Source organism: Etheostoma spectabile, chromosome 11, assembly GCF_008692095.1.
Source record: "Etheostoma spectabile isolate EspeVRDwgs_2016 chromosome 11, UIUC_Espe_1.0, whole genome shotgun sequence".
Classification (NCBI taxonomy): domain Eukaryota; kingdom Metazoa; phylum Chordata; class Actinopteri; order Perciformes; family Percidae; genus Etheostoma; species Etheostoma spectabile.
The window spans coordinates 21,879,690-21,896,465 of NC_045743.1; the positions used below are offsets into that span (position 1 = coordinate 21,879,690).

The 16,776-nt window shown below is 42.7% G+C and overlaps 1 long non-coding RNA gene across 1 annotated transcript in view; it reads right to left on the reverse strand.

The window, feature by feature from the left end:
• Positions 1-7,776: 7,776 nt before the first annotated feature.
• The window catches only part of LOC116698099 (uncharacterized), a 16,223-nt gene continuing 7,223 nt past the window's right edge, over positions 7,777-16,776 (reverse strand). The window contains exon 3 of the long non-coding RNA XR_004334115.1: positions 7,777-7,895. This is a non-coding gene — a long non-coding RNA (uncharacterized LOC116698099). The remainder of the gene's footprint in view (positions 7,896-16,776) is intronic.

The window sequence follows — 16,776 nt, forward strand, 5'->3', positions numbered from 1 at the left end:
TATGATGCGGGCAGCTGAATTCTGGACCAGTTGAAGTTTATGGAGGGTGACATAGGATGACACCCTGACGCTTAACCTGGGGGGAAGGTGAGACGGAGCAGTTATCAAAAGTGAGAGAAAAACTGTCTGTTTTGGAAAGAGTGGATTTGGTGCCAATGAGAAGAACCTCAGTTCCATTACCGTTTTACAGTTTGAGGAAGTTTTGGGTGAGCCAGGTTTTTATTTCAGAGATGCAATCTGTAAGGGGGCTGGGCGGGAGAGTGGACAAGGGTTTGGTGGAGAGGTAGAGCTGTAACAATGGAAGTGAATGTTAAATTTGCGGAAGATATTGCAGAGGGAAAGCAGTTAAATGATTAAAAGTAGGGGCTCCAGGACAGAGCCCTGGGGCACACCTAAAGTGACGGCGGATGGAATGGATTTACAAGACTTGAGTTGAACTAACTGGGTGCGGAAAGACAGGTACAATGTGAACCAGTCTAATGGAGTGCCAATGGAAGATGGCCTATTGAGGAGGAGGAGGGGGGGAAGACAGATGGTGTCAAAGGCTGCACTTAGCACAAGGAGGATGAGGATGGTAAGGAGTCCAGAATCAGATGCCATGAGGAGGTCGTTGGTGATTTTGACAAGTGCGGTTTCAGTGCTATGGAGGGGGCGGAAACCGGACTGGAACTGTTCATACAGGTTATTGTGGGATAGGTGAGAACGGAGTGGAGAGGCAATGGCTTGAGACAACGTAACCAAGTAACCAAGTTGCAGAGTCCATAGTAAAACTTCAGACATTACCACAAAATGGGGGAGTTAAACAAATAGGATATTACTATATTACTTTAAAAGCCAGTTGCCATTTGCTTATTGGTTTAGAGAGCATTATTTATGCATATCCAAATAATGTTTGAGCATAAATACAACATGCGCATAAAACACACATATAACACATTCAGATACAAGTCAACCTAAGCAGTGCTAAATGAGTACATCTGTGACTTTGTGAACTATAGTGTGTATTGACTTAGTCTTTTCTCTCTGTGTGTGTGTGTGTGTGTGTGTGTGTGTGTGTGTGTGTGTGTGTGTGTGTGTTGTTTCCCTGCCACAAGCATACATCCAGCAGCGGGAGATCAGTAGACCAGATGTGTGTGATTTATGGAGTGGGCAGAAGCTGCGGTGGAGAGGCCTCCAACGTGTGAACCATTATTACCCACAGATGGAGCCGCATTTGCACCCAATGGCGTTCACAGGCATGAGGACTTGGATGCCACCGCAGTTTCATCCTCGCTGGCCTTGCAATTTGTTTTTTTTGCATACCTGTGCGAGCGAGGCCGTTTGTGAGGCTCCGAATAGTGTCCCACCCTGGCGATGACCTCGCTGCTGCTTATTGTTTTTTTTCCCCCCCCAACTTCCAGTCCAGATGGCCAGGCGGTTTTGTGCCCTATGGCTCTGGAACGAGGCTTTGCTAGGCAGGGCGGAGGCTGCTGGGGGGGCCGTCACTCAGAAGCTGTCACCAGTGCTGATTAATACCTTTTCTTCCCCAGGGCAAACTTTGTAGCTTCTCTGCATGAATCCATCCATCCATCCAGCTATCCTTCCACCCATCCCTCTATTCATCCACCCATCCTGCAACCTCCGGCCTCCCATTCATCCATTAGTTTGTCCATCCAGGGTTTTTCCTGCATAGACAAACTTTTGTCCCCAAAGAGGTTTTAGCCAGCCTCAAAGGAAAATCACAAGCACCAAAACGACAAGAATTGAGAATAAAAATAGCAATTCAAATCCTTTTTAAAGGTTTTTAAGAGCAATTTTCCACAAGTAGAACATAACCTTGAATATGAGAGCTAATCTCAGTTATACTTTATTTCCATATTTGGGCTGTACCGGACTCTCCTAGTGATGAATTTAACTACACACTTAATTTTTTAAACCCAGTATGTTAATTAGGGGTTTATTTACTAGCTCAAAAAATACCCGATAGCTCGATACCAAAATCCACCATTCATTTTTCTGCTTGCCAGACTCATCCCTGGCTCTACAAGAACTGATTTTCTGATATATTTTGAGACAGCAAGACTTTTACTGGGATCCAACAAACAGCTAAGCGTTAACAGTAGATCTTCCATTTCGGTTTAATAATCATAGATATTGGGTATACACTGGGGTATGAGCTTCCTCACAGGGTTCTCATTACACAGTAACATGAGCAGCTACTATGATCAAACAGTTGGAAAAAAGTGGCTACAGTACAAAATTACACCCAGGGTGAAAGTTTTTCATGCATGCTTTTCATAAACGGCCAATCAATTCCTAAGGAATGCAGGTCTGCATTTTACCTGCTAAGGGTGAGATAAGAGGCGAGAGAGCACTTTGATCTCAGTTTTTCCATCTTGTGTTGCCAAGTGTACACTCATTTTCATATTGCTACGATAATTTAGCCCTTTTTAAAAAATGGATCCTTTACACGGCTATATACAAAACACCAAAGGGTACCATCATTTTGACAAGTCATAGTTACAGTTGTTCTGTCCAACAGTAAAATGGTATGGAACTGATTTGAAACCATGGTATGATTATTCATATATTCACTATGCCCTTCCTCAGCCATAAAACAATATTAAAGCTTGATTGTGCAAGCAAATCATAACCACTCATATTTACGTTTGTTGTTAAGCTGCAACATCTCATGGCGCATGCCTATGTTCCCACAGCCATATGTTCCCACATTTCTAAGATTCATTTTTCAAAATTAGGCCCTATGCTCCCACATTTCCTTTTCTATAAATGTGTACCAATTGTATTTCCTTTTCTCACAATCTAAGAATTTTCTAATCATTTTCTAACCCCAATTTTTAGAAAGTTCTTAGAAATGTGGGAACTGAGGGCTGTGGGCCTTTCAGCCTCAACTTAACTTTTTAGTTCCTGAAACTCACAATAAGTCTACCAATAGAACTGTGTAAAATATATACATACAACTGATCCAATTTTTTTTATTGATGTCTTTTTTTTCAGCAACAAAAGAAACAAAGCCATGGCTTAATAGGAGTCTAGTGTGTAGTTTCCTCAGTGATGGTGTGAAAACAAAAATATCTTCCTCTTTACGTCCAATCATTACAGTATTGCACAAAAAAAGTGTGTGAGAATGAAAGAAGGGAGAACAGGAGAGTAAAAAAAAATAAATAACAGGAGAGCCGATAAGTGTATGGAGAGCCCACACACTCCTCTCCACCTCTGTTTCGCGCTTCTCCCCCCCCCCCTCCTTAAAACTGACGGTAGCTACCCATCTAGAGCCCATACTCTCCCCTCTATCTCCACTCCTCAAGACCCCCTATGGTTTCACTATCCCTCATGTAAAAAAAAAAATGTTGTTTGTCCTTCTCTCCTTACCCTCTCTCTCTCTCTTCACATTACAACTGCCGATTAATTAAAAAAAAAAAAAAAAAAAAGAATTCACATTTGACTATTTGGGAAGAGGAGATGCTGGATCTTACATTGCAAGCTGATTCTTGAGTGTTTGAAGTTTAGGTTTTAGATCGGTCTTACCTAAGTTCAGAAGTACCTGTTGAGTGTCCTTCATGTACCTTGGGTAGTTGAGATGCAGTGCGTAGGTAAGTCCAAAAACGATGTAGATGGCCTGGGGCAGGCTCTCAACAGGCTCTCAACATCCATCACAACCTTTTCCCTCCAATATGATTCCCACTGAGGATGCATTGTGGTGAAGGGCCTGCTGGGGTGGAGTGATGTTTTCCTGTTCATGACAGTGGATCCCCACTGGGACATCATTGTACAGACCTTCCGTATTATCAACGTCCTGAAAAAAGGAACAGAGCATGATCACATCAACATGACAACATGGTGCTACAAACAGCCTCTATTAGGTGCAGAGCTCACATGTCCGCCCTTTCCAGTGTCCACCCACTGCCCAGTGCAGAGACCCCTACAGAAAATCACTCAGGACAGGTGCAAGAAACATTCACAAATGATCTGGGGTGAACACACGTCCCAATTTGGGAGTATGCCTCCTCCATAGAAGTTTTTTTTTCCAACAATAACAATAAAAAAGAAACTATTTACACATGCACAACTTAAAATAATATGTATGGTAGGGAGAGTGGAGGGGAGGTAGAGAACAGGGGGAGCAAGGGAGGGGAGGTAAAGGGAGCTAGAGCAAAATCAAAGTAAATAGTGGGACAAAAAGGCAACTAACAAAGAATAAATCCAAATAAATCAAGAAATTAAAGCTCATTAGCTAACTAATAATGTCAGCTATTGTGCAGCAACTTACCAGAATGTTTGCCGACAACCTGAGAGGTCTGGGTGGTTCAGTGTAGTACTAGATCAGAAATGTATTTTGGCCCCTACACCGTTTAGTGATTTATAAACTACCAAAAGGATTTTGAACTGGACCCGAGGGAAAACCGGCAGGGCAACACAGTACGCGGTGACAGGTAGACTACGTAGTAGGCCTAACCTATGACCCAGGGTAGACTACGTGGTAGGCCTAACCTATGACCCAGGTAGACTACATAGTAGGTCTAACCCATGACCCAGGTAGACTACGTAGTAGGCCTAACCTATGACCCAGGGTAGACTATGTAGTAGGCCTAACCTATGACCCAGGTAGACTACGTTGTAGGCCAAACCTATGACCCAGGGTAGACCATGTAGTAGGCCTAACCTATGACCCAGGTAAACTACGTAGTAGGCCTAACCTATGACCCAGTGTAGACTATGTAGTAGGCCTAACCTATGACCCAGGTAGACTACGTAGTAGGCCTAACCTATGACCCAGGTAGACTATGTAGTAGGCCTAACCTATGACCCAGGTAGACTACATTGTAGCCAAACCTATGACCCCAGGGTAGACCATGTAGTAGGCCTAACCTATGACCCAGGTAGACTACGTAGTAGGCCTAACCTATGACCCAGGTAGACTATGTAGTAGGCCTAACCTATGGCCCAGGTAGACTATGTAGTAGGGCTAACCTATGACCCAGGTAGACTACGTAGTAGGCCTAACCTATGACCCAGGTAGACTACGTAGTAGGCCAAACCTGTGACCTAGGTAGACTATGTAGTAGGCCTAACCTATGCGGAGCGCAGCGATTCTAACATATTTGAGTCTGAAGACAGTTTTTATCTTACCTTCTAGCCTAGCACTAATTTTTAATTAAATCTCCAGCTCAGTCCCGCCTGGTCCTGTTGATATCTATGCTCTATTCCGTCCCTATCACGTTGATCAGTGAAATTGACTCCCATACTGCGCCACCACCTCTGATATACCGTGAAAAGAGGGACTCACGAAAAACTGTTCCCCTTCTAGTCTGTACTAGCCCACTCAGGTTCAAACTGGGCATCAGAACTCTAATCCATTCCTCCATGCATCAGCCAGATGTCCATGCATCTAAGAATCGGGCTGTCAGCTCTTCTGTGAGTTAGGGCAAATAACCAATGGCAACAAGACTACTCTTTTCAGCATGGTAACCACCAATTTCACTTTTCTGACATTTGAAAATCTGTCGGGGAAAAAAACTTCTGCACCCTCACCATGTAAGCTAATATAAAAAGAAGAGGATCAGAGCAGCAGTGAATACAGCAGTGAGTTGGGTAGGGAATCCAGGAGACGGTAATACTGACTGACACAGAGGGAGGTTACAGATGAATAAAGAAAGGAAAAGACGGAGCACATACATAGTCTTGTTGGACACAGAGAGGGAGATTGTGTGAGGGTTTTAAGAGGCAGACAGACAGAGACAGAGACAGAGCAGAGAGAGAAAGACAGATGAGGGCTCAGACCGAGCAACCAAGTGTAATTGGAATCTAAATAGCAGAGAGTGACGTTGACTGACAGCAGCTTAAACCTTCCCACGAGGCCCCTCCCTCCCAGGCTGCTGCACTTCCCCAAGCTACACAGCCCTCTCATTTTCTCCCACTGAAAATAAGTGGAGAAGTCTACTCACAACGTCTGCTTTGACCATTGTTCTGCTTCGTTCCACATTAGCATCTCAGCCTCTCATCAAAGTCAGAAAGGATCGTCTGTGCTTCGCCAAAATAATATCTCCGATTGACTTTGGAGCAAAAACGACTTTGTGAAACAGATGAGCAGAAAGAGCCCAAAAATACTCTACGTAAGTAAAAGTGCTGTTACTTTGCTGAACTTTTTTACAAGTAGGCATGGGCTGGTATGAGATTCTGACGGCATGATACATAAGGTATTGCAATTACAGCGTCAAAATATATTTTGAAGTATTCGGTTTAAAAAACGTTTTTTTTTCATGGAACACAATGTAAAAGGACTGTTTTTATATGGAGCTTTTCTAGTCTTAACAACTACTCAAAGCTCATTTACACAGTACAGGAACCATTCACACACTGCTGCGCAAGATGCCACCTGCTCATGCTTCATTCACTGCAGCATTGTCTTGCTCGGGGACACTTCAACATGGGACAGCAGGACCAGGAATCAAACCAGCAACTTTTCAATGGGCAGGGGACCGCTCTACCCATGATCCACAGCTCCCAGTCAATGTATTTGATTTTTGAACACACTGCACACTGGCAGGTAGAGGGATTTCTAGACTGCACTTTCTATCCTTTACGTCTCATACATACTGTACATATGGAACATTTTAGTGCTTTTGACACTGGGACTTTTTCAAACCGTGTTACACCTTACCTTAATACAAATAAAATGGTAACCCTGTCTCTCGCTGGTGTCCACCAACATTAGAGATGACTTTTTGGTTAATATGGTTAATTTGAGCAAAGCCTTTTTACTAAACTGGTAAAACTTCTTTTCACATACCTATGAAGTGATAAAGTATTATTTCACTAAACGCTACCTCATGCTTCTAGCGCAGGTTTTTTTTTCCCACTTGGTAATGGATGTTTTAAAATGTAGCGAAGTTCAATACTTCAAACAAAATATAGTTACCTTGAAGAAAAAGTACAGATTTTTAGAAGTATTTAAGGAGAGTAATGGTCATTTGTTGTTTCCACCTCCTCCATCATGGTGCAAACTTCACCTGCTCTAAAGCTGTTGGTGTGAAGCAAAGAGATTACATTTTTTTTGGAGTCAACAAATCTTACGTAATGCAACAAGCATTGGTCTTCTTCAGTTAATGTTCTTCTGAGTGAATTATCTCGGATGCCATTAAGATGTCTTTATATTTTACCTGCTTTTAAAACTAGTAGCCACTCTAAGTCGTTGATCCTTTCTGCAATTCAACTCTTAAATGGATACAAATCTAGTTTTTGATTATTATGTATCTACTCTCTAGGGTGTAGCCCTATATGTAGGCTTCTGTTCTCTTATGTGCAGTATGTCTGTGCATTGTCTGTAGCTGTTTTTGACTAATATAGCCACTGTGGGATTAATAAAGTTGCTAAATTGAATGGAATCCTTTAATGTGTTTACATGCACACCAATATTCCCGATATGACAATATTCAAAATTTGACACAGGTCATGTAAACAATATTTCAGTTTGATATTCTGAATAAGGTTTTTTTCTGAATATGAGCATTTTCCGATTGTTAGATATTACGGTATTGTTCAGGTTTTAGAGGCATTCTTTAGACATGTATACAGCACGTTCAGAATATGCATCCCAGTCAGGGTTTTTACGTGTTTATGGTCAGCTCAATGTGTTTCTATGGTTTCTGTACACAAACATAACACTAGACTTGGATATCAACAGGTTTTTGGATATGTGCACACATCGCTACAACAAATTTTTCTACAAAAAATGGTTGGAACGAAAGAGGGACGCTGTGTTCCAACGAGTCCTCCACCGCTGGTACGCGTTTTGCATGTCCACATGAAAATAGGAATATTAGTGGAATACTCTCTTTCATTAGCCATGGAAACAGCTTAGTCGAAATGTCATCTTTTTTGGAATAAGGGGAAAACTGGAATATTATGTGCATGTAAACTTAGTCACTGTGCAACTGCTTAAAATGTATTTTCCAGCACATGTGTATCAGGTTTTTGACAGTGCACCTGGAAAATTGTACATCCTGTTGAGCAAAAAACTAGCACCAGATTAGCCAATCTAGCGTGGGTGTATGAAAAGGTGGCAAGTTGCTTGTGTTCTGTTAGTGGGGTAATAGAGGAAGACAATTGCCATGGCAACAGCATGAACACACATGCAGACGCACAGACACACACACACACACACACTCACACAGACACCATTGGATCTAATTAGCCAGAAATTTGACAAGTGGATGCTAACGCTGGTAATGGCTGGATGCAAGAGGAACAGATGGTTTGGAAACGTCAAAGCTTCATCTCGTTGATCCAACGCCTGTTATTTCTCTCATCCCTCTTCTGTCTCGTTCACTGTCAGAGTAGGACATCCACTGTCATAAACATGGATGTTATGAAAGCCTTTTTCAAAAGACTTAAGAGCCAGAATATGAGTTGAGGACGGAGACGACTATCGAACAGCACACAGGAAGCTGCCGTAGTACATTAGCAGCCCTGTAACGTCCATTAGTAGCTGGGAGGCAAAAAACATATCATCCTCTAAAATGAAAAGATAGATATTTTGTAACTGTGCTGTTTACCTGTTGAGCATTGTCTTTATTATTGAAGACAGTAAAATAATGAGACTTCATTTGTACCATAAGCAAACAACAGGATGGATTCCCGATGAAAAGGCGGAAAGATATAAGGGCAATAATATAAAAAGTGTCTAAACTAATAGTATCCATTTTCTAGAACTAAATAAAAAAGATCAAATCTGCATTTTTTAATAGTATTTTTATACCTTCAATTACATTTTTTTGGCCACTTGGAGGCAGGACACAAGCTGCAAACGCAACATCTGATATATTATCACCCTATAAAGTTGGGCTGTCCGTGTTTCTACCATTATGTATTCATCCTTTCCTACTTGTGTGCGTCTGAAAAAGATAACAACAACACAGATATAAGACACAGGGTCCATCCCAGGTTCCTAAATTGCCTCCTACACTCCTCCACTTGCCCCCCGTCCTCGCGTCTTAGTCCGTCCAACCAATGACGCACGGTAGAGACGGAGGACGAGGGAATCACGAAGGTAATTATTCTTTAGAGGGATGGGACGTCCTTTCCTCTGAAGCATCACATGACTTTGTAAGGAGTGTGAGCAGAGTCGGTAAAGGCTTTCAGCTGCGGGTTTTCACCTTTTGCTCTTCAGAGATACCTCCTTCATCCTTGCTCATAGCTCCGTAGAGGACCCTCCTCAGAGATCCCTCCTCCATCCTCGCTCCTAGCTCCTCAGAGATCCTTCCTCCATCCTCGCTCATAGCTCCGTAGAGGACCCTCCTCAGAGATCCCTCCTTCATCCTTGCTCAGAGCTCCTCAGAGGACCCTCCTCAGAGATCCCTCCTCCATCCTCGCTCATACATCCTCAGAGGACCCTCCTCAAAGATCCCTCCTCCATTCTTGCTCGTAGCTCCTCAGAAGCCCCTCCTCAGAGATCCCTCCTCCATCCTCAATCATAGCTCCTGAGAAATCCATCCTCCAACATTTTGCATTCTAATGAATGAGTTATAGAGACAAACAACAAAGGTGTGTGCTCCAACGGGGATCCATGGTGCATTCAGGTACACTTTGTAAACTTGTGGTCCAGGCATGTGCACCTCTGAACTTTAAGAAACTCAAACTACTGTTATAAAGAACCTTTTTCCCATCCAGTGGCTCTGCCTTTTGTGGGTTAACAATTTGAAGTGATTTGTGACCTTTTTGAAAGTCCAATCAAATCCTGGATTAGGAGAATCGTGACACCCTTATGATCCACTACAGAAAGTTCACCAGGTGCTCCTTTGTCTGTCTGTGACTTGGTGCTGGGTAGATTACAGTGGGTGTTCTTCAGAGCTGTAAACAGTTGCCTGAAGTTTGTAGACTGGGAAATCAAGTTTTCAGTCAGGAAAACCAGCTCTTAGCTAAAAAAATATTCCGTAGTACTTTACGGGAATGGCAGAGTTGTGTGCCACTTCCCTATGAGCAACACTTTTCACTGTATAGCTCTTTCATAAAAAAAAAACCTCTGTACACCTAACGCCATATTTCCCTGTCCCCCCCTCACAGCCAAGGGCAGCGAGCTTCTTTGTGGACCCTTCATTTGCACCATAATAGCAGAGGGACTTTGCAAGGCCCAACACTTCTGCAATCAACACTCTGTTATGAATTATGTTGTCCAAACGGCTTCACCTCCTGACATTCTCTTTCTTTAATCCCTCCAAAGAAAAGTAACATCACTCATTTTCTTGGAACAGTATTCATACAGTAATAACCATAATTTACACGCCATTGTTGGTTATTTGGGTTTGATTGCCATGGCAACTGATTCACCTAAGATGGCTGGAGTAGGCAATGCTCCAGACCCCCGCGCTGCCACACAGTAATCTATGTGAAGGAGAGGGAGAATAAAAGAGTAAAGAATGTGCGAAGGAAAGTGTGTGACACAGGCATGGGGGGGGGGAGAGAGAGAGAGAGAGAGAGAGAGACAGATGGGGAAAATAGAGGAGTTGAGAGATGTATAGGAGGAGAGAGGGGGAGAGAGACCATAGCCAGGAGGGAGGACGAAAGGATAAAATGGGGAACAAGGAGAAGTCCTTCATGCTTTGTTCACAGGGATTTGTTGCAGGGGGGGGGGGGGGGGGGGGGGGTACAGATGCTGCTGTATGATGTACAGCTTGCAGCAGAACATGTATGTGCATATGTTATGCTGTAGCGGAAATTCACACACACGGCATAGAGCAGGGGCCTTCACCTTTTTTTAGGTCAAGGACCCCTGAGGACATTTTTAATACAATAAATGGGTAGTTATTGTATTAAAAATGTCCCCTCCAAAATATGAGATTTAACAAATACTCTGTAAAAGGTTGCATGTGAAACTGTGCCGGATGGATAAAATGAACACATCATGTTTTAAGTTTAAAGATTCATGTGGAAGGCACAGTAAATACGTTAGCACGTCTGTCCCCCTTCTCTCGCCGCCTGTTGTTTCTCGCACGCAGCCGTTACATCTATTTATACTTGGATCCATCACCAGATATCAGAGACAAAGGGGAGAGACACAAGTAGATAGGAAAAGAAAAAAGTGAGCGACATCGTACATTTGGAATCAATGACAGCTTCTCTGCTTTCGCTGCTGAGAAAGGTTGTGAGAGGAGAAATAAGATTGGACAAGAAGTTTTCATTTTTTTTTTTTTATGTCTTTCTTCACGGTGCTCCTGGATGGCAGCAGCATGCTCCTTTGTTTGACTATTTGATTAATAAAGATTTGATGATTTAAATGATTTGATTATGTTTATTTTGAACATGTTTGAAATAAAAGATATACATATAAATTTCAGTGCAAGCTAGAAAACCAAGAAAGAACTAAACCCTTAGCAAACACATATATTAAGATTATTATAAATGACTCAAATAAGGATTTCCATGTTCAAAAAAGAGTAGGAAGAAGTTAAACGGAAACCTTTCCAGCCCTAAGCCCCCTTATTCTATTTTTATACTTATACAGTTATACACAAACAATTTGAAACTGAAATTGGAAACTGAAAAGGACAAATGGAGCATGGTTTCATAACCTTTCTCCTCTCGAGTGCTCGGTTTGTTTCAGAGACAAATTAAAAGTATTTTATTTCCGGCTTGTCTTTCACACAAACAACTGGCACATCTACTGATGCAACAATGTCTTTAGTGTAGTGTCTAAAATCTGGAACTTATTGTTGTCTCACAACTCCAAACCCATCTTCACGCCAACAACCACTTCAAACCCCTCCGCAGCACAGAAACTGCTCTCCTCAAAGTCCTCAATGACCTCCTAAACTCTTCTGACACCAGTTCCCTCAACATCCTTATTCTCCTCGACCTGAGTGCAGCCTTCGATACCATGAGCCATAACATCCTCACAAGACTCAAAGACCTCAGTATCAAAGGTACTGCACTCAGCTGACTCTGCTACTACCTTTCCAACAGATCCCACTTCATCTCTCTCCATAACCACACCTCTGCCACAGCCACAGTTCCTCAAGGCGTTCCACAAGGCTAGGTACTCGGGCCCCTCTTCTTTATTATCTACATCCTCCCCTTTGGTCAGATACTCTGCCCTGTTGCTGAAATGTGCTATACAAATAAAGCTGCCTTGCCTTGCCTTGCCTTCAACCTGCACTTCCACTGTTATGCTCAGCACAAAATCCCCCCACAATCCTCCCCTGTCCCACATCAACTCACGTCCGTCAGCTATTAAAACCTGGATGCAACACAACTTCCTCAAACGCAAAAGCAATAAAACAGAATTCCTCCTCTAAAGCTCCACACTCAGCAAAATCAATAACCCCACTCTCACCATTGACAGCACCATTGTCATCCCATCTCCCCAGGCCTGCAACCATGGCATGATCTTTGAGTTTTAAACCCCCAGCTGCCGAAAGACTTATTCACGCCTTTATGTCCTCCTGCAACTCACTTCTCCTGAACACACTGTGAAACAAGGTGGCCTCTGTAGACAGCCAAGGCTCCACAAACGGCAAGGAAAACCAACCTGCAACACCAAACATAAGAAACAGTCTTTCAGCCAATAACTGGCAAGAAGGATTTGGGGGTGGGTGTGGGGGGTGGTGGTGGTGGGTGTGGGGGGGACGGGATGAAGAGGGAAGGGGAAGCTATCCCCTGTTTTGTTTCACAATACTTTAAACATCAACAAGAAGTGACATCACCCAACATCGCGTAGAGCACCTTTAATAAACACTTTATAGGGAATAGTGAGTGATTGAATGGGGAGCGGTTTCCAACACGGCTAATGTGAGACAGTGTACTGTGGTCACGTGTGTGTTTCCATTTTTGCATATGTGTTCACACAGTGTATATGCTTCAGGAGTCAGATGGGCCTCAGGACACAGTGAATAAATCATGAGCACTCTGATCGCTCCAAAAAGAACATTTATCCTGCTGAAGAAGAACTGAAACAGGAAGAAAAACACACTTCATCCTCTCAAAGCTGTCTGTACTTGGTTATTCCCCTCGTCTCGCTCTCTCTCTCTCTCTTTCTCTCTCTCTCTCTCACACACACGCAAAATGACATATAGCTCTCGGGCCTCGATGCATGCCACTCTACAGCCCATTCACCCCTTCTGGCTCATTTGCGCTGGAACTCTTCCAACATGACTGACAGTACAGGAGAGGGGAATGACGAGTAAAATGCAAGCCAGCGCATACTGTAAGGGGGAATTCATTCACTTTAACAAGGTATGACGTGTGCTAAAGCAGAGACTGATGTGCAGGAGTTAGTCAGCTGGGGTTCCACTAGTCTATATTGGTGAAGTTTCATTTCCGGGATTGCTGTGGTGCCGCCTGGAAATTGCACAGGTTGTCCCTCATTTTGGCCAGATGTCCGTCCCCTTCCTCTTTCTTTGTTTTGGCGTTCTAACCTCCAGATGTAGATGGCACCTCAGTGATCCCCACTGGGGAAGTTCCCATAATATCGCAGCTATGTTTCGTGAGCTGTGGTAATATGTGAACGTCCCCTATGAAGCTCATTCTATTTTACATCATTCGGCACAGTAAAGCTCAAGCATCCAACAAGAGGAAGATGAAGAAACACATTTGAGTGGGGGGGCTCTAAGTAAAAGATCTTCAAATCTTAATTTATTTCAATAAAAACGTGTCAACCAGATTTGTCTATGCACATTTTATGCACATTTGAGTTGGACAAATGTAAATCAATTTCATTTAGTTAATGTAATTATTATGTTTCAGCTGAATTTGATACAAATTTGTTAGGCTAACTCAATGACATAATATTATATCTATTTGAAAAAATTAAGTTCGGCTCACACATTGATAATCTGTTGTATCCATTGAAATCAATGAATTAGGCTAACAGATTAACATTTAGTTTGTATGAATGTCCTTAGTTTGAGTTGGGGCTACATATATTTATTGGATGGAAACCCTGCCCACAATTTATTTGAGTTCATCCAACGAGTCCTTTTTTGGAGTGTAGGAGGTTGTACACATCATTTTGGTCTGCAGGTTGATTATACATTTGATCTTGGACCCAATTTACTTTGGCCAGAGGTGTTCTGCTTTGATGTGTCTTCTTCTACAGGTCTGTTGAACCTGAAACTCATGCATTCCCTCAATCCTTTTTAGACCTGGGTATGTGTGTGTGTGTGTGTGTGTGTTTGTGTGTGTATGTGTATGTGTGGAAAATGGGATGCAAGATTGCATTTGCTTTTGTCAGTTAAAACGTGTATTAGTTACCTATCATTAACCTTTTTTTTTCCACAACGGATGTATCTCAGCATAAAGTCTTTCAGGAAGACCTTATTTAATCAATGCTCTCTTCCTAAATGGAAACAGCTGGAGGTGTTCCTTTTTCTGCTAAACAAATCAGAATCATACACAAATGGCAAGGGACAATCACAGAATCACAACCCTGCTTTAAATTATTTTCTCCCTGTGCTATTCAGCTGTCTTTTCAGGCAAAACGTGCAACATTCCACTCCCCCTTCCACCTGCAGTCCTTTGCTCCAGCTGACCGGTCCAGAGCCTCCTTGGGTCTGGTCTTTGGGCTCCTTCGTCACCCCCACCGGTGTCTAGACTCCATCGGGGGGGGTTCTGATGTGAGTTGCTTCTCTTGAGCTAAACCCAAACAGGGAAAGATCACACTGTGAGGGAAAAAAATACAGTAGCCTATAAGCGGCCATGTTCAAACAGCCCTCATTTTGACTGGAAATGGTATTTGCCTATATTATAGTTTTGCAGTGCCAAAGTACTGTGTGAAATTCATTACAGTTGGGTGTAGACATGTTAACAATGTATTTTTCCACTAACTGTGAAATAGTCAGATAACCCTTGTAACCAGGGCTGGAGTCTTCCTACTTTTTTAAAGTCTAGCACATGTCTTGGTCTCATGTTGGACATGTTGTTTTGGTCTCTGGCTCTAATATTGACAACTGGTCAAGTTATCCCTGGCTGTGTCTATTGGTGTTTTAAAGCTTGCTTACGGTTATATTTTCCACCAAAAAAAGACAACACTCAGCCAGCCTCGAGACACATATTCAGACAGGCTTCTCAGAGGTTAATGACCACGCTTTATTATGCTTCAATGGTATAAAAATAACTTATGTAATAACATAAAATCTGTAAAAACCTCAAACAATATAATAGCTCTTTTCAAATAAATAAATATGAAATAATGTATATGATCTATTCGGTGTCAGCTTCAACTTAATATCTCTTAAAACCTTTTTAGTGTAATAAGATCAGGTTTTCGGTGTCCATGTGAGCTTTGAGATCTCAAGCACTGAAACATATGTGCCAGCTTTGCACACGGTGCACTCCGCCTCCCACTTGTCCTGACCGGGACGGTACGTGGACAGTTGTTTTTGCAGTTTAACTGTGATGCTGCACTTACACTTCAGCATTTTCTCTCCAATGCTGCTCCGCTGTCTGATCTGCTCCCTGTATGTGCTCCCTGTCTGATCTGCTCCCTGTGTTTGCTCCATGTCTGATCTGCCACTTGGATGTGCTCCATGTCTGATCTGTCCCCTGTATGTGCTCCATGTCTGATCTGCTCCCTGTATGTGCTCACCTGTCTGATAGCTCCTTATGCTCCCTGTCTGATTGCTCCCTGTAAGTGCTCCCTGTCTGATCTGCCCCATGTATGTGCTCCCTGTCTGATCTGCTCCCTGTATGTGCTCCCTGTCTGATCTGTCTCCTGTATGGGTCCTGGTGATCTGCTCTGTGTTTGCTCCATGCTGATTGCTCCCTGTATGTGCTCCATGTGATCTGCTCCTGTATGTGCTCCAGTCTGATCTGCTCCCGTATGTGCTCCCTGTTAATCTGCTCCCGTATTTGCTCCTGTCTGATCTGCTCCTGTAAGTGCTCCCTGTCTGATCTGCCCATGTATGTGCCCCTGTCTGATCGACCCCTGTAGTGATCCCTGTCTGATCTGCTCCCTGTAAGTGTTCCCTGTCTGATCTGCTCCCTGTATGTGCTGCCTGTCTGATATGCTCCCTGTAAGTGCTCCCTGGCTGATCTGCTCCCTGTATGTGCTGTAGTTATCTCGAGACACGTTACAGATAGAGTAGGTCTAGACCACACTCTCTAATTTATAAAGGCCCAACAATTCTAGCAATGTGTCTGGTTGCAGTAAGTAACCATTGAGAACCAGTGTTATTCTCCAACGAAAGTATCTTGCCATGTTTAAAAAAAAAGGTAGGTAAAATTTGCCAAATAACATCTGCTTTTCCCCTGTTGAAAGCTGATCAATGTGTCGCTAGTTGCTTTTTAGATATAAAGTAGTTAAGAGGGTCTGGAATGTTGCTAAATCTAGAGAGAACGTCGCCAAGTTGGCAACACTGCTGAGAACCGCTCACCCTGAGAATATACACATCTTCTTTGGTTCTTGATAATGAAAGTTGCCATTTTATTATTGCTTGTTTTAGACATTAGAAGATAGATGAATCTTGTATTACAGATACTTTCTGTCCATCCTAACTCCATCTTCACTTTTTTAGGATTGGAAAGACATTATTTCCTAATGGTCTTGAAAAGGACTGGATTTTCTCTGGAATTGGTCTTGACTGGGTCCAACTGCCTTTGGAATTGGTTTGACTCGGCATTGACAAGACCTGGTCTTGGATTTGACTTGGACTCGATTAGGTTGATCTTAGTCTTAAAACGGCAACATGTAGAATTATGTATGAACATGTATGAAAACATGTATGAAACAGAAATATGTGTTGCTTGGTTCCTGATAAGATGTACAAGATCACTCTCATCAGATCA